We start from the raw sequence: 26,267 nt of genomic DNA, 5'->3' as shown, positions 1-26,267 counted from the left end.
AATCAAAGCCCTTACTCTGTCATTTGAAGTTCTGTGGTTGTTTTTTGTTTTGTTTTTGTTTTGTCTTGTTTTTTGTTTGTTTGTTTTTTGCAGTTTCTATGGTCTTAAGCAGCTAATTAGTAACAAGAATTAAATAAGACAATGCATGGAAAGTCATCACATGGTGCCTGACACACAGTCAAGTACTCAATGCTACAGTTAATAACAGTATTGTTATCAATAATATTTATAGTACCACATGAACAAAGACAACAAAACAGAAAAGACTATAGCTATTTCATGGATTAGCCAGTAACTTGGTTTTTATTAAAATCTTTGTGATTAATGGAAGATTGCAAAATTATTATAAGGGCATTAAGAACCATGCTGAGGAGTTTGCACTTGTTTTTTGTTTTTGTTTTTAAGAGAGAAGTTCATGCAAGTGTCTGAGTGAGGGAGGGGCAGAGGGAAAGGGAGAGAGAATTTTAAGCAGGCTCCACACCCAGTGTGGAAACTGACGCAGGGATTGATCTCAAAACTGAGAAAATGACCTGAGCCAAAAATCAGAAGTCAACACTTAATGGACTGAATCACCCAGGTATTTCTGTATGTGGTTTTATAAATGATGACAAAGCAATAGAAATTCAGTGACATGATCTGAGCTGCATTTGGGGAAGATCAAGCTTGAATTATGGCTACTTTCACTGACAGGTTTGGTAGTTTTTGCTGATATGACTAGATGAAGGCAATGCTGTTTGTGGCCACAGAACCTGGGCAGTCAGGAATTTGCCTTCAGAGATCTCCCTGCAGCCTCATCTCTGGGGATGATTTGCCTTCAAAGCAGACAGTATGTATTTTCCTGAAGCTACGCCAAGTCCTTTTTCCCTTTCTTACTTTGCTATTTTTTGGCTCATAGAGTCACTAAATATAAGCAACTTTTGAAAAGATCTCCAGCCCGCTCATTCCAGTGAGTGTAAGAGTTATCTAGGAATTGAAGATGCATACTAAAGTTCATCAAGATAGGCCTGCTTCCATGTCACAGTCTGTAATATCTTTGTCCAAGTTTTGGGGGTAACCAGGTCCTAACAATAGCTTTTCACATTTCTCATTATCTTACATAAGAGGCAATACTTTTCTCAAGTTTGTTGACATATGAAGCAAATAAGCTGTTGGAGAAGTTTGTTGCAAAACTGGAAACAAAATGTATCTCAAATAGTTTACAAAGGCTGTGAATCAGGGGTTGGGAGGTGGCCCAAAATTCCTGCTTCCTGTCGAAAGCACATTCAGCTCAGTGGGATGCATTTGTCTGGTTGTGATATGTAAATGATCTCCACAGTGTATTTATGCTTGAAAATTTCACTGATTCCTGTTATTTCAGACCACATACACCCACACAACTGTGATTACTTGGAGTCCTTGACTGGAATATATCAGGAGTAATTGGGCTGGTATGCCATCTTTTGTTGATAATTGGAAACTTTTGGACACAACACAAGAAGTTAGCAGATTCCCCTGAACCTAGCCATATGTTTGAGCAGTTATAGCAACAACAATTTTCTGCATGCTCCTAGCTGGAACTCAAGAAGGACTTTATGACTACTGCACAGGTCTAGCCCTAATGGTCTCCAAAATATTATTTGATAAACAGAAACAAGATCTTTACCTGACAAATTATTAATAGACCTGGTTAGGACACCATGTTGCACAAAATCAATTCAAAGGGCCTCTTTTTTATTTTACTAAACTATAATCAAGACACAGGGAAAAGATAAAGGTTTCCATTGCAAGGCAAATTAAACACCCCAATGAAATTTATCATGTGGACTGATTTAAACTGGAGGACTCAATGGGATGTTAAATATTTTTTGCATCTAATTATAAAAGTGAAAGGAGGAACACACATGGAGTTGATTGTGCTTTGCATAATTTTGGGAAAAGAAGGGTTTTATTTTTTAATATACCACATTTCCATCCCCTAAACACTAGTCAAGGAGAGATTTCTCTAGAAAAATCCATCAGATCAAAGTCAGTCATTCAAAAGGAGGAGGCAAATTTGATTCACAGGATATGAAAACAAAAATTTAATTAAATAGTAAGAATAAACACAATAAATGTTTTTAAAATACCCTAATATGATGTATATCAAAGAAAGCAAATTTATATGAAGAAAACATGGCATAAGAATTATTCAGATAGTATGAAATAACAGCACCAATATCGGATGAGGTTAAAAAAAAAAAGCCAAGATGATGAAAACTTTACCTGGACTTTGAGTAGGTCTGTAACTTAGTGGAAGGGAAGGACTATGATTAATTTAAACAACTTGGGAAGGGGAAGATGGTGGTGGAGTAGAAAGACCCTAGGCTTGCCTCATCCCATGAATACAACTAGATAACTATCATGTCATCCTAAATACCTCCAGAAATCTATATAAAGACTGAAAGAACAAGCTCTACAACTAAAGGTAGAGAAGAGGCCACATCAAAGAAGGCAGGAAATGTGGAGACATGGCTTGGGAGAGAAACAGATCATGGCTGCTGTGGTGGGGAGGGAGCCATGGTTGTGGACTGGCAGAGAACCCACACAGGGAAAATGAATCCCCATAACAATTTGCTTGAAAAGCTAGAGGAGCCAAATTTCATGAGTTCTTGCCATCAATGGTACTTAAAGCCTGGAGTTTTAAAAGTGAGCATGTTTGGTCCTGGAAGAGTTTGGAGGATGTTGGATTGCTCTTGAAGAAAAAGCAGGGCAAACATCCCACAGACATACAGTATGGAAACAGCAATCTAAGGAACACCTAAGGCACACAGTGGGAGCTTAGTCACTCATCTTGGAGCATCTTCCAGAGGCAGCATTCATGGAGAGGCCCCACTGGGTACAAAGGAACTGGCAGGCACCATTTCCATCCCTGCTCCAAAGCATAAGCACAGGGTCACCTGTAGGAACCAGTGCAATGCCTACATTCACTACCTAACTTGCTTACACCAAGCCCTGCCCCCTGTGCTCTGGAAGAACTGCCCTTTCCAGTCACATTTACCTCAATCCCAGTGCAGCAGGCCCCCTACTCCAGAAGACTGGCCTGAATGCCTGCCAACACTATGTCTCCTTACCCAGAAGTTTTGTGAGGCCTCAGTTCCAGTGGCAGCAGGGACAGGTCTCATTGCACAAGCAGACCAGACAACACCTAATTAAAATATGTCACATTCAGGTCAGGGACCAGACATTACCTACAGCAGGGAAAGAGAGCCTCTGCAGATGACTGGCCTGAAGGAGAAGGCAGCCATAACACAACAGGAGAGCCTATGCAGCACCCAGTGGAGACATTCTCAGAAGTGCCAGGCCCTGAGGAAAGGGGGCACTACACTGCAGGACACTACAGGACCACTTCTTCATAAGTCATTACCCTCAAGAACAGGAGACATAGCAGACTTTCCTTACACATAGAAACAGATACAGAGACTGAGATAAAATGAAAAGACAGAGGAATTTGTACCAAATGAAAAACATGACAAGGCCATGGCAAAACAGGTTTAAGTAACATGCCTGATGAAGAATTTAAAGCAATGATCATAAGGATGCTCACTAGATTGGAGAAAAGAGTGGAGGACATGGGAGGACATGAGTGAGTTATTAGCAGGTAACACAGAGATAAGAAATAACAGCAGAGATAAAGGGCTCAATGAATAAAATGAGAAACATGCTTAATAGAATGAACAGCAGGCTGGAAGAAACAGAGGAACAAGTTGATGACCTAGAAGACAGAGTAATGGAAAGTAATCCAACTGAACAGAAGACAGAAAAAAAGAATTATGTAAAATGAGAATAGACTTAGAGAATTCAATGACTCTATCAAACATAATAACATTCATATTACAGGAATCTCAGAAGAAGAAGAGAGAGAAAAGGGGGCAGAACATTTATTTAAAGAAATAATAGCTGAAAACTTCCCTAATCCGGGGGAGGAAACAGATATCCAGATCCAGGAGGCTACAACCTCCAACAAAAACAACAAAAACAGGTCCACACCAAGATATATTGTAATCATAATGGCAAAATATAGTGATAATATTAAAAGCAGCAAAACAAAATAAGACAATTGCATACAAAGGAAACCCCATAAGGCTATGAGAGGATTTTTCAGCAGAAACTTTCCAAACCATAAAGGAATGGTATGATATATTCAAAGTGCTGAATGGGAAAGATCTGCAGCCAGGAATACTCTATCCAGCAAGGCTATCATTCAGAAAAGGAGAGATAAAGAGTTGCCAGACAAACAAAACCTAAAGGAGTTTGTTACCACTAAACCAATCCTGCAAGAAATATGAAAGGGGACTCTGAGTGGAAAGGAAAGACCAAAAGTGACAGTATGAAGGTAAGGAACATAAAAGCAGTAAAACTGAATATTTCTGTAAAAAATCAGTCGGAGAACTCACAAAAAAGGATGTAAAATAACACTATATACATAAAACATGGAGAGGAGTAAAGAATGGGTTTAAACTTTAAACGACCATCAATTTCTTACCAACTGTTATATGCAGAAGATGTTATATGCAAACCTAATGGTAACCACAAATCAAAAACCACAAATATGCAAAAAAATAAAGAGAAAGAAATGCAAATACATCACTAAAGAAAACCAACAAACCATGAGAGAGAAAGACAAGAAAGGATCAGAGAAAATCTTCAGAAATGACCACAAAACAATTAATAAATGGCAATAAATACAACCTTGCCAGCACCTGCCCTGAGCCAACAATTTCCTTTTTGCCCAGCATCCAATGAGGTGAACCACACACCCATGCAGACAGAGTGGACATGGGCAGAATGGTGGTGGCCAGCCTCAGACTGGTGTTGCTGCTTCTGGCACTAGTACAACCCACATAGATTTATTCAAATCAAACAACTGTTGTAACACTTTCAAGTAACTGCTCCCAGCTAATGCCTGTCCACAGCAACTGGCAGTGCTCTGCAGTCCACAGCCAGTCTCTTCGTGATCTCATTCTTCCTTCTACATCTCTACTGCTAAGAGACTCAGGCCAAAAAAACATCTGTACCACCCAATATTCTAAACCCAATCCAAATGGTGTCCAGATATCCAGTGTGATAAGGAAAAAACAGATCTTCATTGAATCTGCTAACTCCACATTTCAATAAATGTTGAGGATTCCAAATTTCATTGAAGACATGTGAAGGGGTTGACTAGATGATGAATATCTACTAAATCTACTGGAATTTCATGTACAAGAAGACAACATCCAAGATTAGTTAAGAGGTGATTTCTTTAAATGTGGCTTAAGATTATGGACATACAAAATTCTACCTTGAAAATGAGAATACATTTTATCTTACCTGTATCTAAAGGATAGGATATAAACAGATTCAGTTTTCATTTGGTTCATTAAATCTTTAAGACCATAACTCAGGTAATACAAAAAGCTTCCATGATTTTATTTATATGCACATTAGAAGGAACTTCCAGGTGTTATAGCAAATCCTCAATGCATTGTTTCAACATATTAATTTAATGCCTATTGACTCTAGATAAAGTTTTATATTATTAAGCTATCATTCCTTCTTGGGAACTGAACTCTCGTCTCTGAGGCTTTGAATTTCACATTGCATTTGATTTTTTATATAGTAATTTACATGTGCCAGGGCAATGATGTGTTGGAATCCAAATTTTGCTTACATACTCATCACCTATTCCTATTCAACAATAGTGCCAGATTCATTTAGCTAAACTGATTCCAAAGAGTAGAAGTACATTGACCTCAACTAATTTAAAAATGCTTTTTTAATTTTTGCTTATGTTGAATACGTTTTACAATTTATTTTTTTTCTTTTTTTTATTTATATATGAAATTTATTGTCAAATTGGTTTCCATACAACACCCAGTGCTCATCCCAAAAGGTGCCCTCCTCAATACCCATCACCCACCCTCTCTTCTCTCCCACCCCCCATCAACCCTTAGTTTGTTCTCAGTTCTCAACAGTCTCTTATGCTTTGGCTCTCTCCCACTCTAACCTCTTTTTTTTTTTTTCTTCCCCTCCCCCATGGGTTCCTGTTAAGATTCTCAGGATCCACATAAAAGTGAAACCATATGGTATCTGTCTTTCTCTGTATGGCTTATTTCACTTAGCATCACACTCTCCAGTTCCAACCACATTGCTACAAAAGGCCATATTTCATTTTTTCTCATTGCCACGTAGTATTCTATTGTGTATATAAACCACAATTTCTTTATCCATTCATCAGTTGATGGACATTTAGGCTCTTTCCATAATTTGGCTATTGTTGAGAGTGCTGCTATGAACATTGGGGTACAAGTGCCCCTATGCATCAGTACTCCTGTGTCCCTTGGATAAATTCCTAGCAGTGCTATTGCTGGGTCATAGGGTAGGTCTATTTTTAATTTTCTGAGGAACCTCCACACTGCTTTCCAGAGTGGCTGCACCAATTTGCATTCCCACCAACAGTGCAAGAGGGTTCCCGTTTCTCCACATCCTCTCCAGCATCTATAGTCTCCTCATTTGTTCATTTTGGCCACTCTGACTGGCGTGAGGTGATATCTGAGTGTGGTTTTGATTTGTATTTCCCTGATAAGGAGCGACGCTGAACATCTTTTCATGTGCCTGTTGGCCATCTGGATGTCTTCTTTAGAGAAGTGTCTATTCATGTTTTCTGCCCATTTCTTCACTGGGTTATTTGCTTTTCGGGTGTGGAGTTTGGTGAGCTCTTTATAGATTTTGGATACTAGCCCTTTGTCCGATATGTCATTTGCAAATATCTTTTCCCATTCCGTGGGTTGCCTTTTAGTTTTGTTGGTTGTTTCCTTTGCTGTGCAGAAGCTTTTTATCTTCATAAGGTCCCAGTAATTCACTTTTGCTTTTAATTCCCTTGCCTTTGGGGATGTGTCAAGTAAGAGATTGCTACGGCTGAGGTCAGAGAGGTCTTTTCCTGCTTTCTCCTCTAAGGTTTTGATGGTTTCCTGTCTCACATTCAGGTCCTTTATCCATTTTGAGTTTATTTTTGTGAATGGTGTGAGAAAGTGGTCTAGTTTCAACCTTCTGCATGTTGCTGTCCAGTTCTCCCAGCACCATTTGTTAAAGAGACTGTCTTTTTTCCATTGGATGTTCTTTCCTGCTTTGTCAAAGATGAGTTGGCCATACGTTTGTGGGTCTAGTTCTGGGGTTTCTATGCTATTCCATTGGTCTATGTGTCTGTTTTTGTGCCAATACCATGCTGTCTTGATGATGACAGCTTTGTAGTAGAGGCTAAAGTCTGGGATTGTGATGCCTCCTGCTTTGGCCTTCTTCTTCAAAATTACTTTGGCTATTCGGGGCCTTTTGTGGTTCCATATGAATTTTAGGATTGCTTGTTCTAGTTTCAAGAAGAATGCTGGTGCAATTTTGATTGGGATTGCTTTGAATGTGTAGATAGCTTTGGGTAGTATTGACATTTTGACAATATTTATTCTTCCAATCCATGAGCAGGGAATGTTTTTCCATTTCTTTAAATCTTCTTCAATTACCTTCATAAGCTTTCTATAGTTTTCAGCATACAGATCCTTTACATCTTTGGTTAGATTTATTCCTAGGTATTTTATGCTTCTTGTTGCAATTGTGAATGGGATCAGTTTCTTTATTTGTCTTTCTGTTGCTTCATTGTTAGTGTATACGAATGCAACTGATTTCTGTACATTGATTTTGTATCCTGCAACTTTGCTCAATTCATGGATCAGTTCTAGCAGACTTTTGGTGGAGTCTATCGGATTTTCCATGTATAATATCATGTCATCTGCAAAAAGCGAAAGCTTGACTTCATCTTTGCCAATTTGGATGCCTTTGATTTCCTGTTGTTGTCTGATTGCTGATGCTAGAACTTCCAGCACTATGTTAAACAAGAGCGGTGAGAGTGGGCATCCCCGTCGCATTCCTGATCTCAGGGGAAAAGCTCTCAGTTTTTCCCCGTTGAGGATGATGTTAGCTGTGGGCTTTTCATAAATGGCTTTTATGATCTTTAAGTATGTTCCTTCTATCCCGACTTTCTCAAGGGTTTTTATTAAGAAAGGGTGCTGGATTTTGTCAAAGGCCTTTTCTGCATCGATTGACAGGATCATATGGTTCTTCTCTTTTTTTTTGTTAATGTGATGTATCACGTTGATTGATTTGCGAATGTTGAACCAGCCCTGCATCCCAGGAATGAATCCCACTTGATCATGGTGAAGAATTCTTTTTATATGCCGTTGAATTCGATTTGCTAGTATCTTATTGAGAATTTTTGCATCCATATTCATCAGGGATATTGGCCTGTAGTTCTCTTTTTTTACTGGGTCTCTGTCTGGTTTAGGAATCAAAGTAATACTGGCTTCATAGAATGAGTCTGGAAGTTTTCCTTCCCTTTCTATTTCTTGGAATAGCTTGAGAAGGATAGGTATTATCTCTGCTTTAAACATCTGGTAGAACTCCCCTGGGAAGTCATCTGGTCCTGGACTCTTATTTGTTGGGAGATTTTTGATAACTGATTCAATTTCTTCGCTGGTTATGGGTCTGTTCAAGCTTTCTATTTCCTCCTGATTGAGTTTTGGAAGAGTGTGGGTGTTCAGGACTTTGTCCATTTCTTCCAGGTTGTCCAATTTGTTGGCATATAATTTTTCATAGTATTCCCTGAGAATTGTTTGTATCTCTGAGGGATTGGTTGTAAGAATTCCATTTTCATTCATGATTTTATCTATTTGGGTCATCTCCCTTTTCTTTTTGAGAAGCCTGGCTAGAGGTTTGTCAATTTTGTTTATTTTTTCAAAAAACCAACTCTTGGTTTCGTTGATCTGCTCTACAGTTTTTTTAGATTCTATATTGTTTATTTCTGCTCTGATCTTTATTATTTCTCTTCTTCTGCTGGGTTTAGGCTGCCTTTGCTGTTCTGCTTCTATTTCCTTTAGGTGTGCTGTTAGATTTTGTATTTGGGATTTTTCTTGTTTTTGAGATAGGCCTGGATTGCAATGTATTTTCCTCTCAGGACTGCCTTCGCTGCGTCCCAAAGCATTTGGATTGTTGTATTTTCTTTTTCGTTTGTTTCCATATATTTTTTAATTTCTTCTCTAATTGCCTGGTTGACCCACTCATTCGTTAGTAGGGTGTTCTTTAACCTCCATGCTTTTGGAGGTTTTCCAGACTTTTTCCTGTGGTTGATTTCAAGCTTCATAGCATTGTGGTCTGAAAGTATGCATGGTATGATTTCAATTCTTGTAAACTTATGAAGGGCTGTTTTGTGACCCAGTAGATGATCTATCTTGGAGAATGTTCCATGTGCACTCGAGAAGAAAGTATATTCTGTTGCTTTGGGATGCAGAGTTCTAAATATATCTGTCAAGTCCATCTGATCCAATGTCTCATTCAGGGCCCTAGTTTCTTTATTGACCGTGTGTCTAGATGATCTATCCATTTCTGTAAGTGGGGTGTTAAAGTCCCCTGCAATTACCACATTCTTATCAATAAGGTTGCTTATGTTTATGAGTAATTGTTTTATATATTTGGGCGCTCTGGTATTCGGCGCATAGACATTTATAATTGTTAGCTCTTCCTGATGGATAGACCCTGTCACTATTATATAATGTCCTTCTTCATCTCTGTTACAGCCTTTAATTTAAAGTCTAGTTTGTCTGATATAAGTATGGCTACTCCAGCTTTCTTTTGGCTTCCAGTAGCATGATAAATAGTTCTCCATCCCCTCACTCTCAATCTAAAGGTGTCCTCAGGTCTAAAATGAGTCTCTTGTAGACAGCAAATAGATGGGTCTTGTTTTTTTATCCATTCTGATACCCTATGTCTTTTGGTTGGCGCATTTAATCCATTTACATTCAGTGTTATTATAGAAAGATGTGGGTTTAGAGTCATTGTGATGTCTGTATGTTTTATGCTTGTAGTGATGTCTCTGGTACTTTGTCTCACAGGGTCCCCCTTAGGATCTCTTGTAGGGCTGGTTTAGTGGTGACAAATTCCTTCAGTTTTTGTTTGTTTGGGAAGACCTTTATCTCTCCTTCTATTCTAAATGACAGACTTGCTGGATAAAGGATTCTCGGCTGCATATTTTTTCTGTCTAGCACACTGAAAATCTCGTGCCAATTCTTTCTGGCCTTCAAGTTTCAAAAGAGAGATCAGTCACGAGTCTTATAGGTCTCCCTTTATGTGATGGCACGTTTACCCCTTGCTGCTTTCAGAATTTTCTCTTTATCCTTGTATTTTGCCAGTTTCACTATGATATGTCGTGCAGAAGATCGATTCAAGTTACGTCTGAAGGGAGTTGTCTGTGCCTCTTGGATTTCAATGCCTTTTTCCTTCCCCACTTCAGGGAAGTTCTCAGCTATGATTTCTTCAAGTACCCCTTCAGCACCTTTCCTTCTCTCTTCCTCCTCTGGGATACCAATTATGCGTATATTATTTCTTTTTAGTGAATCACTTAGTTCTCTAATTTTCCCCTCATACTCCTGGATTTTTTTTATCTCTCTTTTTCTCAGCTTCCTCTTTTTCCATAACTTTATCTTCTAGTTCACCTATTCTCTCCTCTGCCTCTTCAATCCGAGCCGTGGTGGTTTCCATTTTGTTATGCATTTCATTTAAAGCGTTTTTCAGCTCCTCGTGACTGTTCCTTAGTCCCTTGATCTCTGTAGCAAGAGATTCTCTGCTGTCAGCTATACTGTTTTCAAGCCCAACTTTTTACAATTTAAAAAGTGATCTGTTTTGAAGGTAAAATTGACAAATCTTAAAATTAAAAAGGCAAAATATGTGCAGCAGCCAAAACTGTAAATCAAGTATTTGTAAAGTGAAGACTGGAGGCTTACATTAAATTCAGAAAAGCTTTTATACTCTTTTTGCAAATACTTTTTTTTTAATTCTGAATTAGAATAACCACATTTGGAACACTTTCTGTTAGTCAATAATTTTAGGTAGTTAAAACTTGGTCTTAAGCCTAAAGTGGGCTTGATTCTGGAAAGTAACTCTTTTCACAACTGTCTCAGTGCACATAAAGCTTTATATATAGATACTGTAAGGTCTTCTGTTCACATGGTCACATATTGATGCTAAGATGCTCTAATATCTAATATGGCCACAGTAATCTTGATAACCAATGATAACCAATACTATTGTTTCCTATCTTTAGGAACCTACACCAGAACAACTATACCCAACAGATCCCAAGCTACTATTTGTGCCAATGAAAATTTCATTTTGTTTCCTACATGAATGCTGTATATCTATTTTGGATTGTATATTGTATTTCCATATTTCTGCTTTGATTCATAGTACTTTCTCATGTTGTGAAATTGATTGTCATTGAACCAAAACTGTAATTAAAAAGAAATAGCTGAAAGAGGAAAAAAATAGTAAATACATATCTATCAATAATTATCTCAAATGTTAATGGACGAAATGCTCCAACCAAAAGACATAGGTTGACAGAAAGGGTAAAAAACAAGACCTATCTATATGTTGCCTATGAGAGACACATTTTACACCTAAATCCACCTGCAAACTGAAAGTGAGGGGATAGACAAACATTTATCATGAAAATCAATGTAAAAAGAAAGCCAGGGTAGCAGTATTATCAGGAACAATAGACTTTAATTTTTTTTTAACATTTATTTATTTTTGAGACAGAGAGAGACAGAGCATGAACGGGGGAGGGGCAGAGAGAGAGGGAGACTCAGAATCGGAAGCAGGCTCCAGGCTCTGGGCCATCAGCCCAGGGCCTGACGCGGGGCTCGAACTCACGGACCGCAAGATCGTGACCTGAGCTGAAGTCAGACGCTCAACCGACTGAGCCACCCAGGTGCCCCGAGGAACAATAGACTTTAAAACAAAGACTATAACAAGAAACCAAGACTATATAATAATAAAGGGGACAATCTAACAAAAATATATGACAATTGTAAATATTAATGCATCCAATATGAAAGCACCCAAATACATAAAACAGTTAATAACACACATAAAGGAAGTTATCAATAGTAATACAATAATAGTAGGGGACTTTAACACCCCACGTACAAGAATAGATAAATTATCTACACAGAAAATCAACAAGGAAACAATTGGCTTTGAATGGCATGCTGGACCATATAGATTTAACAGATATATTCAGAACATTCCATCCTAAAACATCAGAGTACACATTTCTTTTCAAGTGTACATGGAACATTATCCAGAATAGATCACATATTAGGTCACAAAACAAGCCTCAACAAGTTCACAAAGATCAAAGTCATAGCTGGCCTCTTTTCTGACCACAATACTATGAAAGTAGAAGTCAACCACAGGAAAAAAATTGGAAAAACCATAAATACGTGGAAGCTAAATAACATGCTACTAAGCAATGAATGGGTCAACCAAGAAATCAAAGAAGACATTAAAATTACATGGAAACAAACAAAAATGAAAATATAACAGTTCAAAATCTTTGAGATACAGCAAAAGTAGTTCTAAGAAGGAAGTTTATAGCAATACAGGCCTACATAAAGAAGCAAGAAAAATCTCAAAGCAACAACCTAAACTTACATATAAAGGAGCTAGAAAATGAAGAACAAACAAAATCCAAAAACAATATAAGGGAGGAAATAATAAAGATTAGAACAGAAATCAATGATATGGAAACCAAAGAAAAATATAACACATCAATGAAACCAGAGGCTAGTTCTTTGAAAAGATCAAGAAAATTGATAAGCCTCTACTTAGACTGAGAGAGAAAGAGAAAGAGAGAGAAAGGACTCAAATAAACAAATCACAAATAAAAGAGGAGAAATGACAATCAACACCAGAGAAATACAAACAACTGTAAGAGAATATTATGAAAAACTATATGCCAAGAAATTGGACACCCTAGAAGAAATGCATAAATACTTAGAAACATATAACCTGCCAATACTAAAGCAGGGAGAAATAGAAAATTTGCACAGGCTGATTACCAACAAGGAGATTGAATCAGTAATCAAAAACTCCCAACAAACAAAAGTCCGGGGCCAGATGGCTTCACAGATGAACTCTACCAAACAGTTAAAGAATAGTTAATACCCGTTCTCCTCAAACTATTCTAAAAATAGAAGAAGGAAAACTTCAAAATTCACTCTAGGAGGTGAGTATCACCCTAATATCAAAACCAGATAGACACCAAAAACAAAGAGAACTACAAGCCTATATCTCTCATGAACATAGATGCAAAAATCCTCAACAAAATACTAGCAAACCAAATCCAACAATATATTTTTAAAAAATCATTCACCACGACCAAGGGAGATTTATTCCTGGGATCCAAGAGTAGTTCAATATTTGCAAATTAACCAATGTGATACATCACATCCATAAAAGAAAGGATAGGGGCACCTGGGTGGCTCAGTCAGTTAAACGTCTGACTTCGGCCCAGGTCATGGTCTCATGGTTTGTGAGTTCAAGCCCCTCATCAGGCTTGGACAGGCAGCCTGGAGCCTGCTTCCGATTCTGTCTCCCTCTCTCTGTGCCCCTCCCTAGCTCATGCTTGCTCTCTCTGTGTGTCAAAAATAAATAAACTTTAAAAAATATTTTTAAAAAAAGAAAGGATAAAAACCATATGATCATTTTAATAGATGCATAAAAAGCATTTGACAAAGTACAACATCCATTCATGATAAAAACCTACAACAAAGTAGATTTACAGGGAACATACCTCACCATCTATCAAAAACCTACAGCAAGCATTATGTTCAATGGGGGTGGGGGGGGGAGTGAGAGTTCACCCTTAAGGTCAGGAACAAGATAAGGATGTCTTCTTTATCTTCCACCACTTTTATCAAACATTATACTGGAGGTCCTACCCAAAGCAGTCAAACAATTAATAAAAGCATTCAGTAAGGAAGAAGTAAAACTTTCACATTTGCAGATGACATGATACTATACATAGAAAACCCAAAATACTCCACCAAAAACCTATTGGAATGTATAAGTGAATTTGGTAAAATCACAGGATGCAAAATCAACATACAGAAATCTGTTGCATTTCCGTACACCAGTAATGAAGCAGCAGAAATATAAATTAAGAAAAAAAATCCATTTACCATTGCACCAAAAATAATAAGATACCTAGGAATAAACCTAACCAAAGAGGTGAAAGAATAGTACTCTGAAAACTAGAAAACATTGATGTAAGAAATTGAAGATGACACAAAGACATGGAAAGACATTACATGCTCATGGATTGGAAGAACAAATATGGTTAAAATGTCTATACTACCTAATGCTATATACACATTTAATGCAATCCCTATCAAAATACCAACAGCATTTTTGGGGCGCCTGGGTGGCTCAGTTGGTTAAGCATCCGATTTTGGCTCGGGTCATGATCTCACAGTTTATGAGTTTGAGCCCTGCATGGCACTCTGTGCTGACAGCTTGAAGCCTCGAGCCTGCTTCAGATTCTGTGTCTCCCTCTCTCTCTGCCCCTCCCCCTGCTCATGCTCTGTTTCTCTCTCTCTCTCAAAAATAAACATTAAAAAAAAATTTTAAAATACCAACAGCATTTTTCACAGAGCTAGAACAAAGCATCCAAAATTTGTATGGAACCACAAAAGACTCCGAATATCCAAAGCAAGCTTGAAAAAGAAAAGAAAAGCTGGAGACCTCACAATTCTAGACTTCAAGTTATATTACAAAGATGTAGTGAACAAAACAGTACGGTACTGGCACAAAAATAGCCATATAGATCAACAGAACTGAATAGAAAACCAGGAAATAAACCCACAACTACATGGTCAGGTAATCTTCAACAAAGTAGAAAAGAATATCCAATGGGAAAAAGGCTGTCTCTTCAACAAATAGTGTTGGGAAAACTGGAAAGTTAGATGAAAAAGAATGAAACTGGACCACTTTCTTACACCATACACTAAAATAAATTCAAAATGGATAAAGACCTAAATGTGAGACCTAAAATCATTTTTAAAAATAGTAAAGAGCACAGTCAGTAATCTCTGACATCAGCAGTAGCAACTTCTTTCTAGACATGTCTCCTGAGGCAAAGAAAACAAAATCAAAACTAAATTATTAGGACTATATAAAAATAAAAATCTTCTACATAGAGAAGGAGACAATCAACAGAACTCAAGGGCAACCTACTGAATGGGAGAAAATATTTGCAAATGACATATCCAATAAAGGGTTAATATCCAAAATATGTAAAGAACTTAAACAACTCAACACCCCAAAACCAAATAATCCCATTGAAATGGGCATAAGCAGACATTTCTTCAAAAAAGACATACAGGGGGCGCCTTGGTAGCTCAGTCGGTTAAGCGTCCGGCTTCAGCTCAGGTCATGATTTCACAGTTCACGAGTTCGAGCCCCACATCAGGCTCTGTGCTGACAGCTCAGAGCCTGGAGCCTGCTTCGAATTCTGTGTCTCCCTCTCTCTCTACTCCTCCCCCACTCATGTTCTATCTCTCTCTCTCCTTCAAAGATAAATAAAAACATTTAAAAAAAAAGACACACAGATGTCTAACACACACATGAAAAGATGTTTATCATCAGTTACCATCAGGGAAATGCAAATCAAAACTACAATGAGATATCACCTCATATCAGAATGGCTAAAATCAACAACACAAGAAACAAGTGTTGGGAAGGAGACAGAGAAAAAGGAACCCTCGTGTATGTTGGTGGGAATGCAAACTGGTGCAGCCACTGTGGAAAAGAGAATGGAAGTGCCTCAGAAAGTTAAAACTAGAACTACTCTGTGATCCAACAATCGCACTACTGGGAATTTACCCACATAATATAAAAACACTAATTCAAAGTGATACATTCACCCCTATGTTTATAGCAGCCTTATTTATAATAGGCAAGATATGGAAGTAGTCCAAGTATCCATCAATAAATTAATGGATAAAGAAGATGTGGTGTGTGTGTGTGTGTGTGTGTGCACAATGGAATATTATTCAGCCATAAAAGAGAATGAAATCTTGCCATTTGCAACAACATGGATGGAGCTAGAGAGTATAATGCTAAGTGAAATAAGTCAGTCAAAGACAAATTCCATATGATTTCACACACATGTGTAATTAAAGAAACAAAACAAACAAGCAAAGGAAAAAAAAAGAATGAGAGGAAAAACAAGAAACACACTCTTAACTATAGTGAACAAACTGATGGTTACTAGAGGGGAGGTGGGTGGGAGGATAGGTGAGATAAGTGATGAGGATTAAGGAGTGCACTTGTGATGAGCACCTGGTGATTATAATAAAAATTTTAATGAATGAATGAATAGGTAGGTAGATAGATAGATAGATACATAGATAGATAGATTAAGACTGAGAGGAAAGAGATAAAGCTTCCAATCTTGCTTTGCCACTAACAAGCTGTGTGATGTTGGGTTACTCACTTTTTTTTTCGGAACCTCAGTTTCCTTTTCTGTAAAATGAGGCTGGGGTATATTGCCGTTATTCTCTCTAGCCATGCTAAAATCTTACTTCTTGTATTATATCCCTTTCCTCACATTCCTGATGTTATCTCAGATGAAATAAATATTTTTAAGAAAATCAAGAATGTACCATTAATAGGATTTTATATCAAAAGTTATCTGCAAACAAATGACTTAATTAATTCTGCAACTTATTCATTCTTTCATTCATTCAACAAAATTGGATTTCAACGTTTATTTATTTTGGGACAGAGAGAGACAGAACATGAACGGGGGAGGGGCAGAGAAAGAGGGAGACACAGAATCGGAAACAGGCTCCAGGCTCTGAGCCATCAGCCCAGAGCCCGACGCGGGGCTCGAACTCACGGACCGCGAGATCGTGACCTGGCTGAAGTCGGACGCTTAACCGACTGCGCCACCCAGGCGCCCCAACAAAATTGGATTTCAAAGTTGAGTACCTATTATGAACCAGATACTGTGGTATCCTATAAAGTCTTCCCATATAAAGTATAAAAGTCAAAAGGACATTTTACCTACCCTCAAGGATTTTATATTCTGGTGGTGGAGACAGGCACATGATTTTAATAAAAGGTAGAAGTAAATGATAGAGGGAAGCACAGAAAACTTTTGGGAGAGAAATGATATACCCTCTTAAGATGGGGAAGGCTTCCTAGAGGAGGAGACACATGACCTAAAGAATGAGTAGGAGGTTATTATTCTAGGTAGAGAAGAAAGACTGTCAAAGTACAGAAGAGTAGAAGTAGAAAGAATTTTGAGATAGTAGTAGTAGCTAGAATGTAAAGCACAGAGTAAGGAACAATTACATAAGAGGAGTAAGTAGTGGAAATTCTAAGTTACCTTTTAAAGGACCTTCATTTTGTCCCATAGAGCAATGCTTTTCAAAGAAGCCAAGGATCCACATGTACCAGAATTACTTGAGACTTTTGTAAAAACCAAACAAACAAACAAAATCTGAGTTTTGATTTTAAGCTAAATCTGCTGATTCAGAATCCCTTGGTATGAGGCCTGGGGATCTGTATATAAAAGAAATATTCCAGTATTTCAGATGCAACCTAAGGTTTGAGAATCATTTGTATTAGATACTTTTACATCCATTATTTTTACTTAATTTCCACCATGATATTATTAGTAATGGGAATTTGGGTTCCAAGAAAGATGCCATTCCCTAGGATAACTGATGAAAACAAAATCAATATTATGAGCTGAATAAACATTGGGATCAATGAATAGATGACTATATCAGGAATAGAGAATAAAACTAGGACTTGGGGGCCAGAAGTATGTTCCAAATTGGGGATTTAATTTTTATAACAAGGCAGAATATCAAGATGAATACTGAAGTATAAGATCAGACATAATAAACACTACAATTTAAAACACTTTCTAAAATCTCAGTTTCTATCCTGTAAAATGGAAATAACATCTTTCAGAGGCACCTGGGTGGTTCAGTCGTTTAAGCCTCTGGCTTCAGCTCAGGTCATGATCTCGCTGTTCATGGGTTCGAGCATCATATAGGGCTTTCTGCTGTCAGTGCAGGGCCCGCTTCAGATCCTCTGTCCCCATCTCTCTCTGCCTCCCTCCCCCCACAACAAATAAATATTAAAAAAAAAATAACATCCCCCATTGGAAGAACAAATGTTAAAATGGCAATACCATCCAAAGCAATCTACATATTCAATGCAATCTCTATCAAAATAACACCAGAAAACACCCCAAATAGCCAAAGCAATCTTGAAAAAGAAAACCAAAGCTGGAGGCATCACAATCCTGTACTTACAAGATGTAATACTGGTACAAAAACAGACACTCAGATCAATGGAACAGAATATAGAACCCAGAAGTGGACCCACAAACATATCGCAACTAATCTTTGACAAAGTAGGAAAGAATATCCAATGGAATAAGGACAGTCTCTTCAGAAAATGATGCTGGGAAAACTGGACAAGAGCATGCAGAAAAATGAATCTGGACCACTTTCTTACACCATACACAAAAATAAACTCAAAATGGATGAAAGACCTCAATGCAAGACAGGAAGCCATCAAAATTCTCAAGGAGAAAGCAGGCGAAAACCTCTTTGATCTTGGCCGCAGCAACTTCTTACTCAACACGTCTCCAGAGGCAAGGGAAACAAAAGCAAAAATGAACTATTGGGACCTCATGAAAATAAAAAGCTTCTGCATAGTGAAGGAAACAATCAGCAAAACTAAAAGGCAACCGACAGAATGGGAGAAGATATTTGCAAATGACATACCATATAAAGGGTTAGTATCTAAATCTATAAAGAACTTATCAAACTCAACACCCAGAAAGCAAATAATCCACTGAATAAATGGGCAAAAGACATGAAGAGATACTTCTCCAAAGAAGAAATTCAGATGAGTAACAGACACATGAAAAAATGCTCAACATCACTCATCATCAGGAAAATACAAATCAAAACCACAATGAGACACCACCTCACACCTGTCAGAATGGCTAACATTAACAACTCAGGCAACAACAGATGTTGGCGAGGATGCGGAGAAAGAGGATCTCTTTTGCACTGCTGGTGGGAATGCGAGCTGGTGCAGCCAATCTGGAAAACAGTATGGAGGTTCCTCAAAAAATTAAAAATAGAACTACCCTACGACCCAGCAATTGCACTACTAAGTATTTATCCAAGGGACACAGGTGTGCTGTTTCGAAGGGGCACATGCACCCTAATGTTTATAGCAGTACTATCAACAATAGCCAAAGTATGGAAAGAGCCCAAATGTCCATCAACTGGTGAATGGTTGAAGATTTGGTTTATATATACAATGGAGTATTACTCAGGGTGAAGAAGAATGCAATCTTGCCATTTGCAACTATGTGGATGGAACTAAAAGGTATTATGCTGAGCAAAATTAGTCAGTCAGAGAAAGACAAATATCATATGACTTCACTCATATAAGGAATTTAAGATACAAAACAGATGAACATAAGGGAAGGGAAGCAAAAATAATATAAAAACAGGGAGGGAAACAAAATGTAAGAGACTCTTAAATATGGAGACAAAGGGTTGCTGGAAGGGTGGTGGGAGGTGGGGGGATGAGCTAAGTGGGAAAGGGGCATTAAGGAACCTATTCTTGAAATCATTGTTGCACTATATGCTAACTAACTTGGATGTAAATTTAAAAATTAATTAATTAATTAAAAAAATAAAGACAGAGCAGTCTGCAGGCTTGGAACATTCCAGCTACCTTACAAAGCAAAACTTCAGTTATACTGTTTAGTTTGCAATCAATTTATTTTTATGATTCCTTTCTAATGATGGCAAGTGATACAGGTTTTCCATGTGGGGTGGTCTTCAAATAAAGTTGTTTTAAGGGGAAAAAACTCTTTCAAAGGACAATGTGGGGGTCTAAGATGCTACCCAACTTGCATGCTAATAGATTAGCCTGCTACAGTTTAATGGATGCTAGAAGACACAAAATCCCTGGTTCAGAGACAAAGAACAGTATATGACTTATGGCAACAGCAGTAGCCACAGAGCCAGCATATCTGTGCTTAGTCTCCAAGGCCCATTTCCAAAAGGGAGCTGCAAAAAGAGGGTTCTTTACAAAAGGGGAACGCTGAGTTTAAGAAACCTGACAGAAGGGGCACCTGGGTGGCTCAGTTGGTTAAGTGTCCAACTTCAGCTCAGGTCATAATCTCACGGTTCATGGTTCAAGCCCTGCGTTGGGTTCTGTGCTGACGGCTCAGAAGCTGACGGCTTCCGATTCTGTGTCTCTCTCTCTGCCCCTCCCCTCCTCACGCTCTGTCTCTCTCTCTCTCAAAAATAAAATAAGAACACTAAAAACATAAAATAAACAAATAAATAAAAGAAACCTGACAGAAGACATTATCTCTATCTTCCAAAACTATTTGCTGTACAAGCATCCTTCAAAAATTAGTCTGAAACAAATGGGAACCAGTGCCTCACTCACAAGATGTGCAGAAATGTAAGAGACTGACAGAGAACTGTCTCATTATGATATATATCTCACAGGCTGATATAATAATTAAATGGAGTAAAATATATAAATTACATAACAAGGTGTTTAGAACACAAAAATAGCTCAATAAAAGTAATTGCTATTATTACTGTTATAGAATTATCATTTTGGGTTTTGTTGCTGTTTAACATTACTCAAAGATTGTTTGTGGTTTACATATTAGCCTGCAACTTACCTTGACCAAGAGAATTGACCCAGAAGCCTGGAGTTGGGTGGGTCCTGAAGGTGGGACTAAATGGCATGACTGGGGAAAGAAAAGTTAAAAGGCAGAGTGGTCATTAGAGATATTGCCCTTGGGAACCTCAGTGGGGACCACTTGTCAGTCCTCTGCAATCTGTGGTAACAGTAAGTGATGAATTGGTAACTGTTGTCAGAGGCTTCAACCTCTGCTATTTTATTTCCTTCTCTACCCAAACAGAATCTGAAATTTCCTTACACAGCAAGCCTGTACCTGTAATGCCTTCCCTTCCCCTCTCTACCATCTGTTTTCTGGAAGGCAGCATATAATGGAAATAACCCAAGAAATCCTGGACTTAAATCCAATATTTGCAACTTACCAAAACTTTTTTTTTAAGTAGAAAACGGAATAAGTAACATTTAAATCTTTTGAATTTCCAGTGCCCAGAATAAGCTTAAGGCAAAGTGATGAGTTTTGACATAGGACTTGAATTTCTTTGCGGTCCAGCCCCTACCCAGGGGATAGTTGACCTAGATCTGCCCTTCAAGATCTAGAATATAGGTTTTACTTCTCCTTTATCTTCCTAGGCTATTTGGAATGTGTAGTCTTTGTTGAGATTCTTCACAGGATTTGATCTTTCACATTGAAATACCTAATGGTGCTTTCAAGTAGCTTAATACTCTGCTAATGGCCAAAACTTTCTATCTACCCTAGAAGCACAAATCCAGCTGCTCGGTTATGGGCTGGCCTATTTATAATTTAAAGACTATCCCAATGTATTATTTGTCACAATGTATTTCAGAGCCTATACCTGGACATGTAAGTCATTTCCCAGGAGAAATGTTTCTTTCTTCTTGCTCCTCTTGATTCGTCATGAGATATTTGCTTGCTATCCATTTGCAAACAGTAGGGCCTGTGCCTCTGGAAGAGAATAACATTTAAAATGGCCACTAGGCTTGGAGACAGACAGTCTGGGTTCAGAACCCAGTTTTATTACTTCCTAGTTCTCTGGGAAGCAGCATCTAAGGAGATGAACTTACCTGCATCCAGATGGTTTTGAATCCTAACTACTCACTAACTAGATGACTTCTGACTGACCACAAACCTTTGTGAGTCTCACTTTTTCCATTTTTAAAATAAGAATGATAATACCTACCTGATGGAGCCTTCTGTGAGTAGTCAGTGAGATACCATGCTTACACAGTGCTCATCACATTATAGCAGCCACCTAACAAGTGTGACATCCACTCCAGCCATTCAAGGTCTCATCATCCTCTGAACTCACAGCATGCGATGGCTCTGGCAGGAATGGAACACTTACATGCCTGTGGGCCCAGCACATAACTGAAGTCAATGAGTATAAGAAAAAGAACACTGCAATTTTCCGGATACAAAGCAATTAAAAGTTGGCCTCAACATTGGGAAGAAAATAGTAAATGCTGAGGACTGTGGCAAACCAGGAAGTGTGTGTTTCATCTAACACACCTACCACTCCAGCCCATAGTTGCCCCATATTAACAGATCTGATTTTTCCTAAAAGAAGTCATATATTTGGATTTTTAGGTAAACGTTCTCAACTTTTAACTGTTGGCTCACTTAAACATACTCGGGGGCACCTGGGTGGCTCAGTCCGCTGAGTGTCCATCTTCGGCTCAGGTCATGATCTCATGGTTCTTGAGTTCAAGCCCCACATCAGGCCCTGTGCTGACAGCTCAGAGCCTGGAGCCTGCCTCAGATTCTGTCTGTCTGTCTGTCTGTCTCTCTCTCTCTCTCTTTCTGCCCCTCCATCACTCATTCTCTCTCTCTTTCTCTCCAAAATAAATAAACATTAAAATAATTAAAAAATAAATTTAAAAAGCATACACAAACAACTTGGAACTAAAACAAAAAAAGCTTAGTCCAGACCACCAACTAGGAGACTCTATTTAACCACATTCACTCGATACCATTTAAGCCCAGAGCTTATATTACTCCTTGACTCTTTTTATTTTATTGTGTAATTTTTAGTGCTCAAGTTCTGTCTCCAATTATATTTTGTTAAGCTACTTGAGTAAGATATTTGAGAGCAGGGTTGGTGTCTTGCTCAGGAAATAGCCACAATTGGTAAACTCCCCTTTGGGTTATATGCTTTAATCCCTTGAAATGGCTTGCTTCCCTCCAGAAGAACTTATTGACTTCTTTGTGCCATGACACAGGAATACAACAGCTGGCTGCCTCTGGGAGGTTGAAAATAAACAGGTTCAGAAGCTCTGAGGACAGAAAATGGACATTGTAGGTGGAGAAACAGCCCAAAATAAATACAGCTGTTGAGGCAGAAAATTTTATTTACTTTGGCTCTTTTGAGGTCTATACTGGGGGAGGAAGAGTTGCAAATCCTGAGACTTTTCATATACTGATGACAGAGACCCCACTGAGGGACTGATCTCTAGTGCTAGGCACATTTATACTAATCATTCAGTGTATATTTGATGATTAACAGATTGACTAGATAGCTCAAATGATGGAGGACATTTTAACAAAATGAAAATGATGAATTAAAGGTCTCTGCATTGGAGGGCCTATGTTAATGTACATTCTAGTTTGGAATATAACTCACACTGAACATTCTTTAACAGCAAGCTTTTGTTTGCCACATAGACATAAGGGATAAGACATGACACTAGCTTCAAAGGCAGAAAATATGGCCTGTAGTCTTAATTTGCTAACTAGCCATATGACTTTAGCAAATCATCACAATATTCTGGGACCCAGTTTCTTCCACTATAGAGTGAAGGATTCAGAAAGAAGATCTAGAATGGGAGCAGTGGAAAAGTATGGGATGAAGAACCAGAAGGTCCACATTCACATCCTAGCTATGATCATTCATTCCTGCGAAAACTTGGATGGGAAAGAACATAATCCCCAAATCTCTCTCCACCTTTGCAGACAAGACAAATAACAGTCTTCTTCTGGTGTTGTAACCATGAATTAGAGAGTAGAATTTACATAAAAGTGCTTTAAATGGATATACAAGCATAGACATTGGTATCAGACAGAATCGGCTTTGAACCCTGACCCCCCCCCCACTTCCATGTGCTCATAGAAAGGTGACTTAAGACTTTTTACCTTACTTTCCTAATTCAGAAAATGCACATAATGATATCTACTTCATTGGGTTGCTGTAATAATTAAATTATGTGTAGTAATATATGGAAATCACAAAGCACCATAAATAGTAATTATTATAGCTGGTAAAAGACAAATGGCATTGATATAAGATCTCTATCGCATTATTATATGGTGCTAATTAGCTAAATCCAAAAACAAACTGATTTTTTTACGTTTTGATCTCAATAAAAATTATTCTCCCTTTACAAAACAAAACAAAACAAAAACACCAAACAATGAAACAGGGTGATCTAGTTTAAGTTGATCATGAACTTAGTTGTTTTCTGAAGCCCAGGAGAGAATAAAATCCAGACATCCAAACATTGTGGCTCAAGTTTAATTTGCCCTGCAAGGGCCTGTTGCATTGAGGTAAAAAATAATGGGAAAGTTTCCTTTAGAAAGAAAAGATCACAGTCCATTTTTCAGAAAGCAGCCCATGGAAATACTTGGGTGTGTAGTCATCCAGAAAGCAAAAGCAAACATCCCAGACAGTCACTGTTGCAGATTGTGTTCTCAGGGCAACATTCCAGGCTTTTCTAAGATCCAGATCACAGGAGTAACTCTTTATCTTAATAGCTCTCCAGATCTTGCCAATATCATAGGGTACACTTGAAATCAAACTTCATCCAGATGGCAAGAAATGAATTGAAACTCTCTTTATCTGACAACTGAATTAATCACTCATTCATCCACTGATTTATTCATTTAAAACACAGTTATTATTAGTCTAATAATATGCACTATACTAGATGCTACAACCATAAACTAGGCAAAGTCCCTGCTTTCAGCAATGATCTGAAATACAAAGATTCTCACACACATAACTCCAAATGTTTTGTAATGCCAGGTCTATAATGAGTAAATATTAAGATACATGAAACAATATTAAATGTGTCTACTCTATCACAAATATCTTACTGCTGACAATCTATCCTCCACAAAAGGGAAAGACTATATATATAAACATGGTCATGGAACATTATTCATGGTAGCAATATAAATGCCTAACAAATGGAATAATGGTTCAAAAAGCCAAGGTACATGAAAAAAATGGAATGCAGGCATTAAGAAGAATATAATTATAAAGATCAGCAAGATAAAAATAGCCTATTCATGTGAGATGATAGAAATAATACAAAATTATGATGTGTCAAAGACATTTAACTTGGGGTATAATTACATCTATTAAAAATACACATTTGTTTCTGAGTAAGGTCTGAAAGAGAATATAAAATTTTGTAGTTTTATAAAAGTAGTAAAATTTTAGTGATTTTTTTCTACCCTCTATAGTGTTGTTACATGTGTAAACAAAGTAAGAAGTTAACACATGCTGTGATTTGAGTAACGGGAGAAAATGTTTCTTAACCTTATAAATATCTCCTTCAGTACCATTTCACCAAATACTGGCTTATCAGTTTTAAATTCTCTTTCAAATCTGGTCTCTTTCTGCACCCTCACTAATATGCTTTAGTTTAGCTTCTCAGTTCACCCGCTTCTTGCACCCATTAATTCACCCATATCTCCATTTTCAGACTTCACAGGTGTTTGTCCATTCAACTAATATTTATTTTTCTTAAATATTCAGTCCTGGTAATCAAACAACCTTCCCTCAACCCACCAGACATGTACATGTATATCATGTCTGTGCCTTGGATTGCCATCGTCCCTGATATTAGAGATGCATGTATAAAACATAAGCAGCTTTATGTTTTTTTGACATGTCTCATTCTGAAATCCTTCCATTTGTTCCTGGGAGATAGAAGAGTGTCTTGGTAAGACTTTAGGTTCCACACAAGAATAGCTAAGACACTTCTGAAGAATTAGACTAAGGTGAGGAATTTGTTATACAAGATAGAAGACTAATTTACAAGCCAAAATAAATAAAATAATGTGGGTACTCTGCTCCCAGTAATGATTGAGTAGCTCCTATCAGGCTAACCCTCCACATATAACAACTAAAATTCTGTAAAAACTATTAAAGAAAAAAAAAACTCCCTGAAATAACTGAAAAGCAACTAAAATCAGGTGGAAACTGGAGAGAAATTTACACTTAGATGAAGATAAATGAACTGAATTTTCCATTTGAAAATGGATTTTTATTTGAGGGCAAGCATTAGTTCACTAAAACTCAAGTAGAAGCCTATAATCTTAGTGGCTTGAAAACAAAATAACAGTTTGGGGCAAACACAGTAGCTGAAAAGTAAGGGGAGAAACCCAGGAAAGGGAAGATCCAGAATGGGAGAGTCCCAAATTCTGCATATAAATTTTCCCCAAACCTCTGGCTGACCCTTAAACTGTGCATGTATGAAGGAGACTAAGTATTCCTGCTAAGGCTAAAGGGGTTAAACAGAGATTTTCACCTGCAAGGTAGACAGATTAGGAGTATGAGGTCAGCAAAATTAATTGCCTGCAAAACCAACAGTTTCAGGGGAATATAACAGAATTCAGAAACTACAAAATATCATTTACAGTGTCTAGGATATAA

The 26,267-nt window shown here is 37.8% G+C and overlaps 1 long non-coding RNA gene across 1 annotated transcript in view; it reads right to left on the bottom strand.

Annotated features, from left to right (window-relative positions):
* Nucleotides 1-22,272, bottom strand: part of LOC121036655 (uncharacterized) — a 28,280-nt gene extending 6,008 nt beyond the window's left edge. Inside the window, exons 1-3 of the long non-coding RNA XR_005793424.1 lie at nucleotides 21,792-22,272; nucleotides 21,447-21,556; nucleotides 20,633-20,701 (exon numbers count right to left, since the gene is read on the bottom strand). This is a non-coding gene — a long non-coding RNA (uncharacterized LOC121036655). The remainder of the gene's footprint in view (nucleotides 1-20,632; nucleotides 20,702-21,446; nucleotides 21,557-21,791) is intronic.
* Between the last annotated feature and the right edge of the window lie 3,995 nt (nucleotides 22,273-26,267).

This window comes from Herpailurus yagouaroundi, unplaced genomic scaffold, assembly GCF_014898765.1.
Source record: "Herpailurus yagouaroundi ecotype Mexico unplaced genomic scaffold, PumYag 163, whole genome shotgun sequence".
NCBI lineage: Eukaryota > Metazoa > Chordata > Mammalia > Carnivora > Felidae > Herpailurus > Herpailurus yagouaroundi.
The sequence above is the reverse complement of the archived record's forward strand: the minus strand, read 5'-3'. Positions and strand labels throughout refer to the sequence as shown.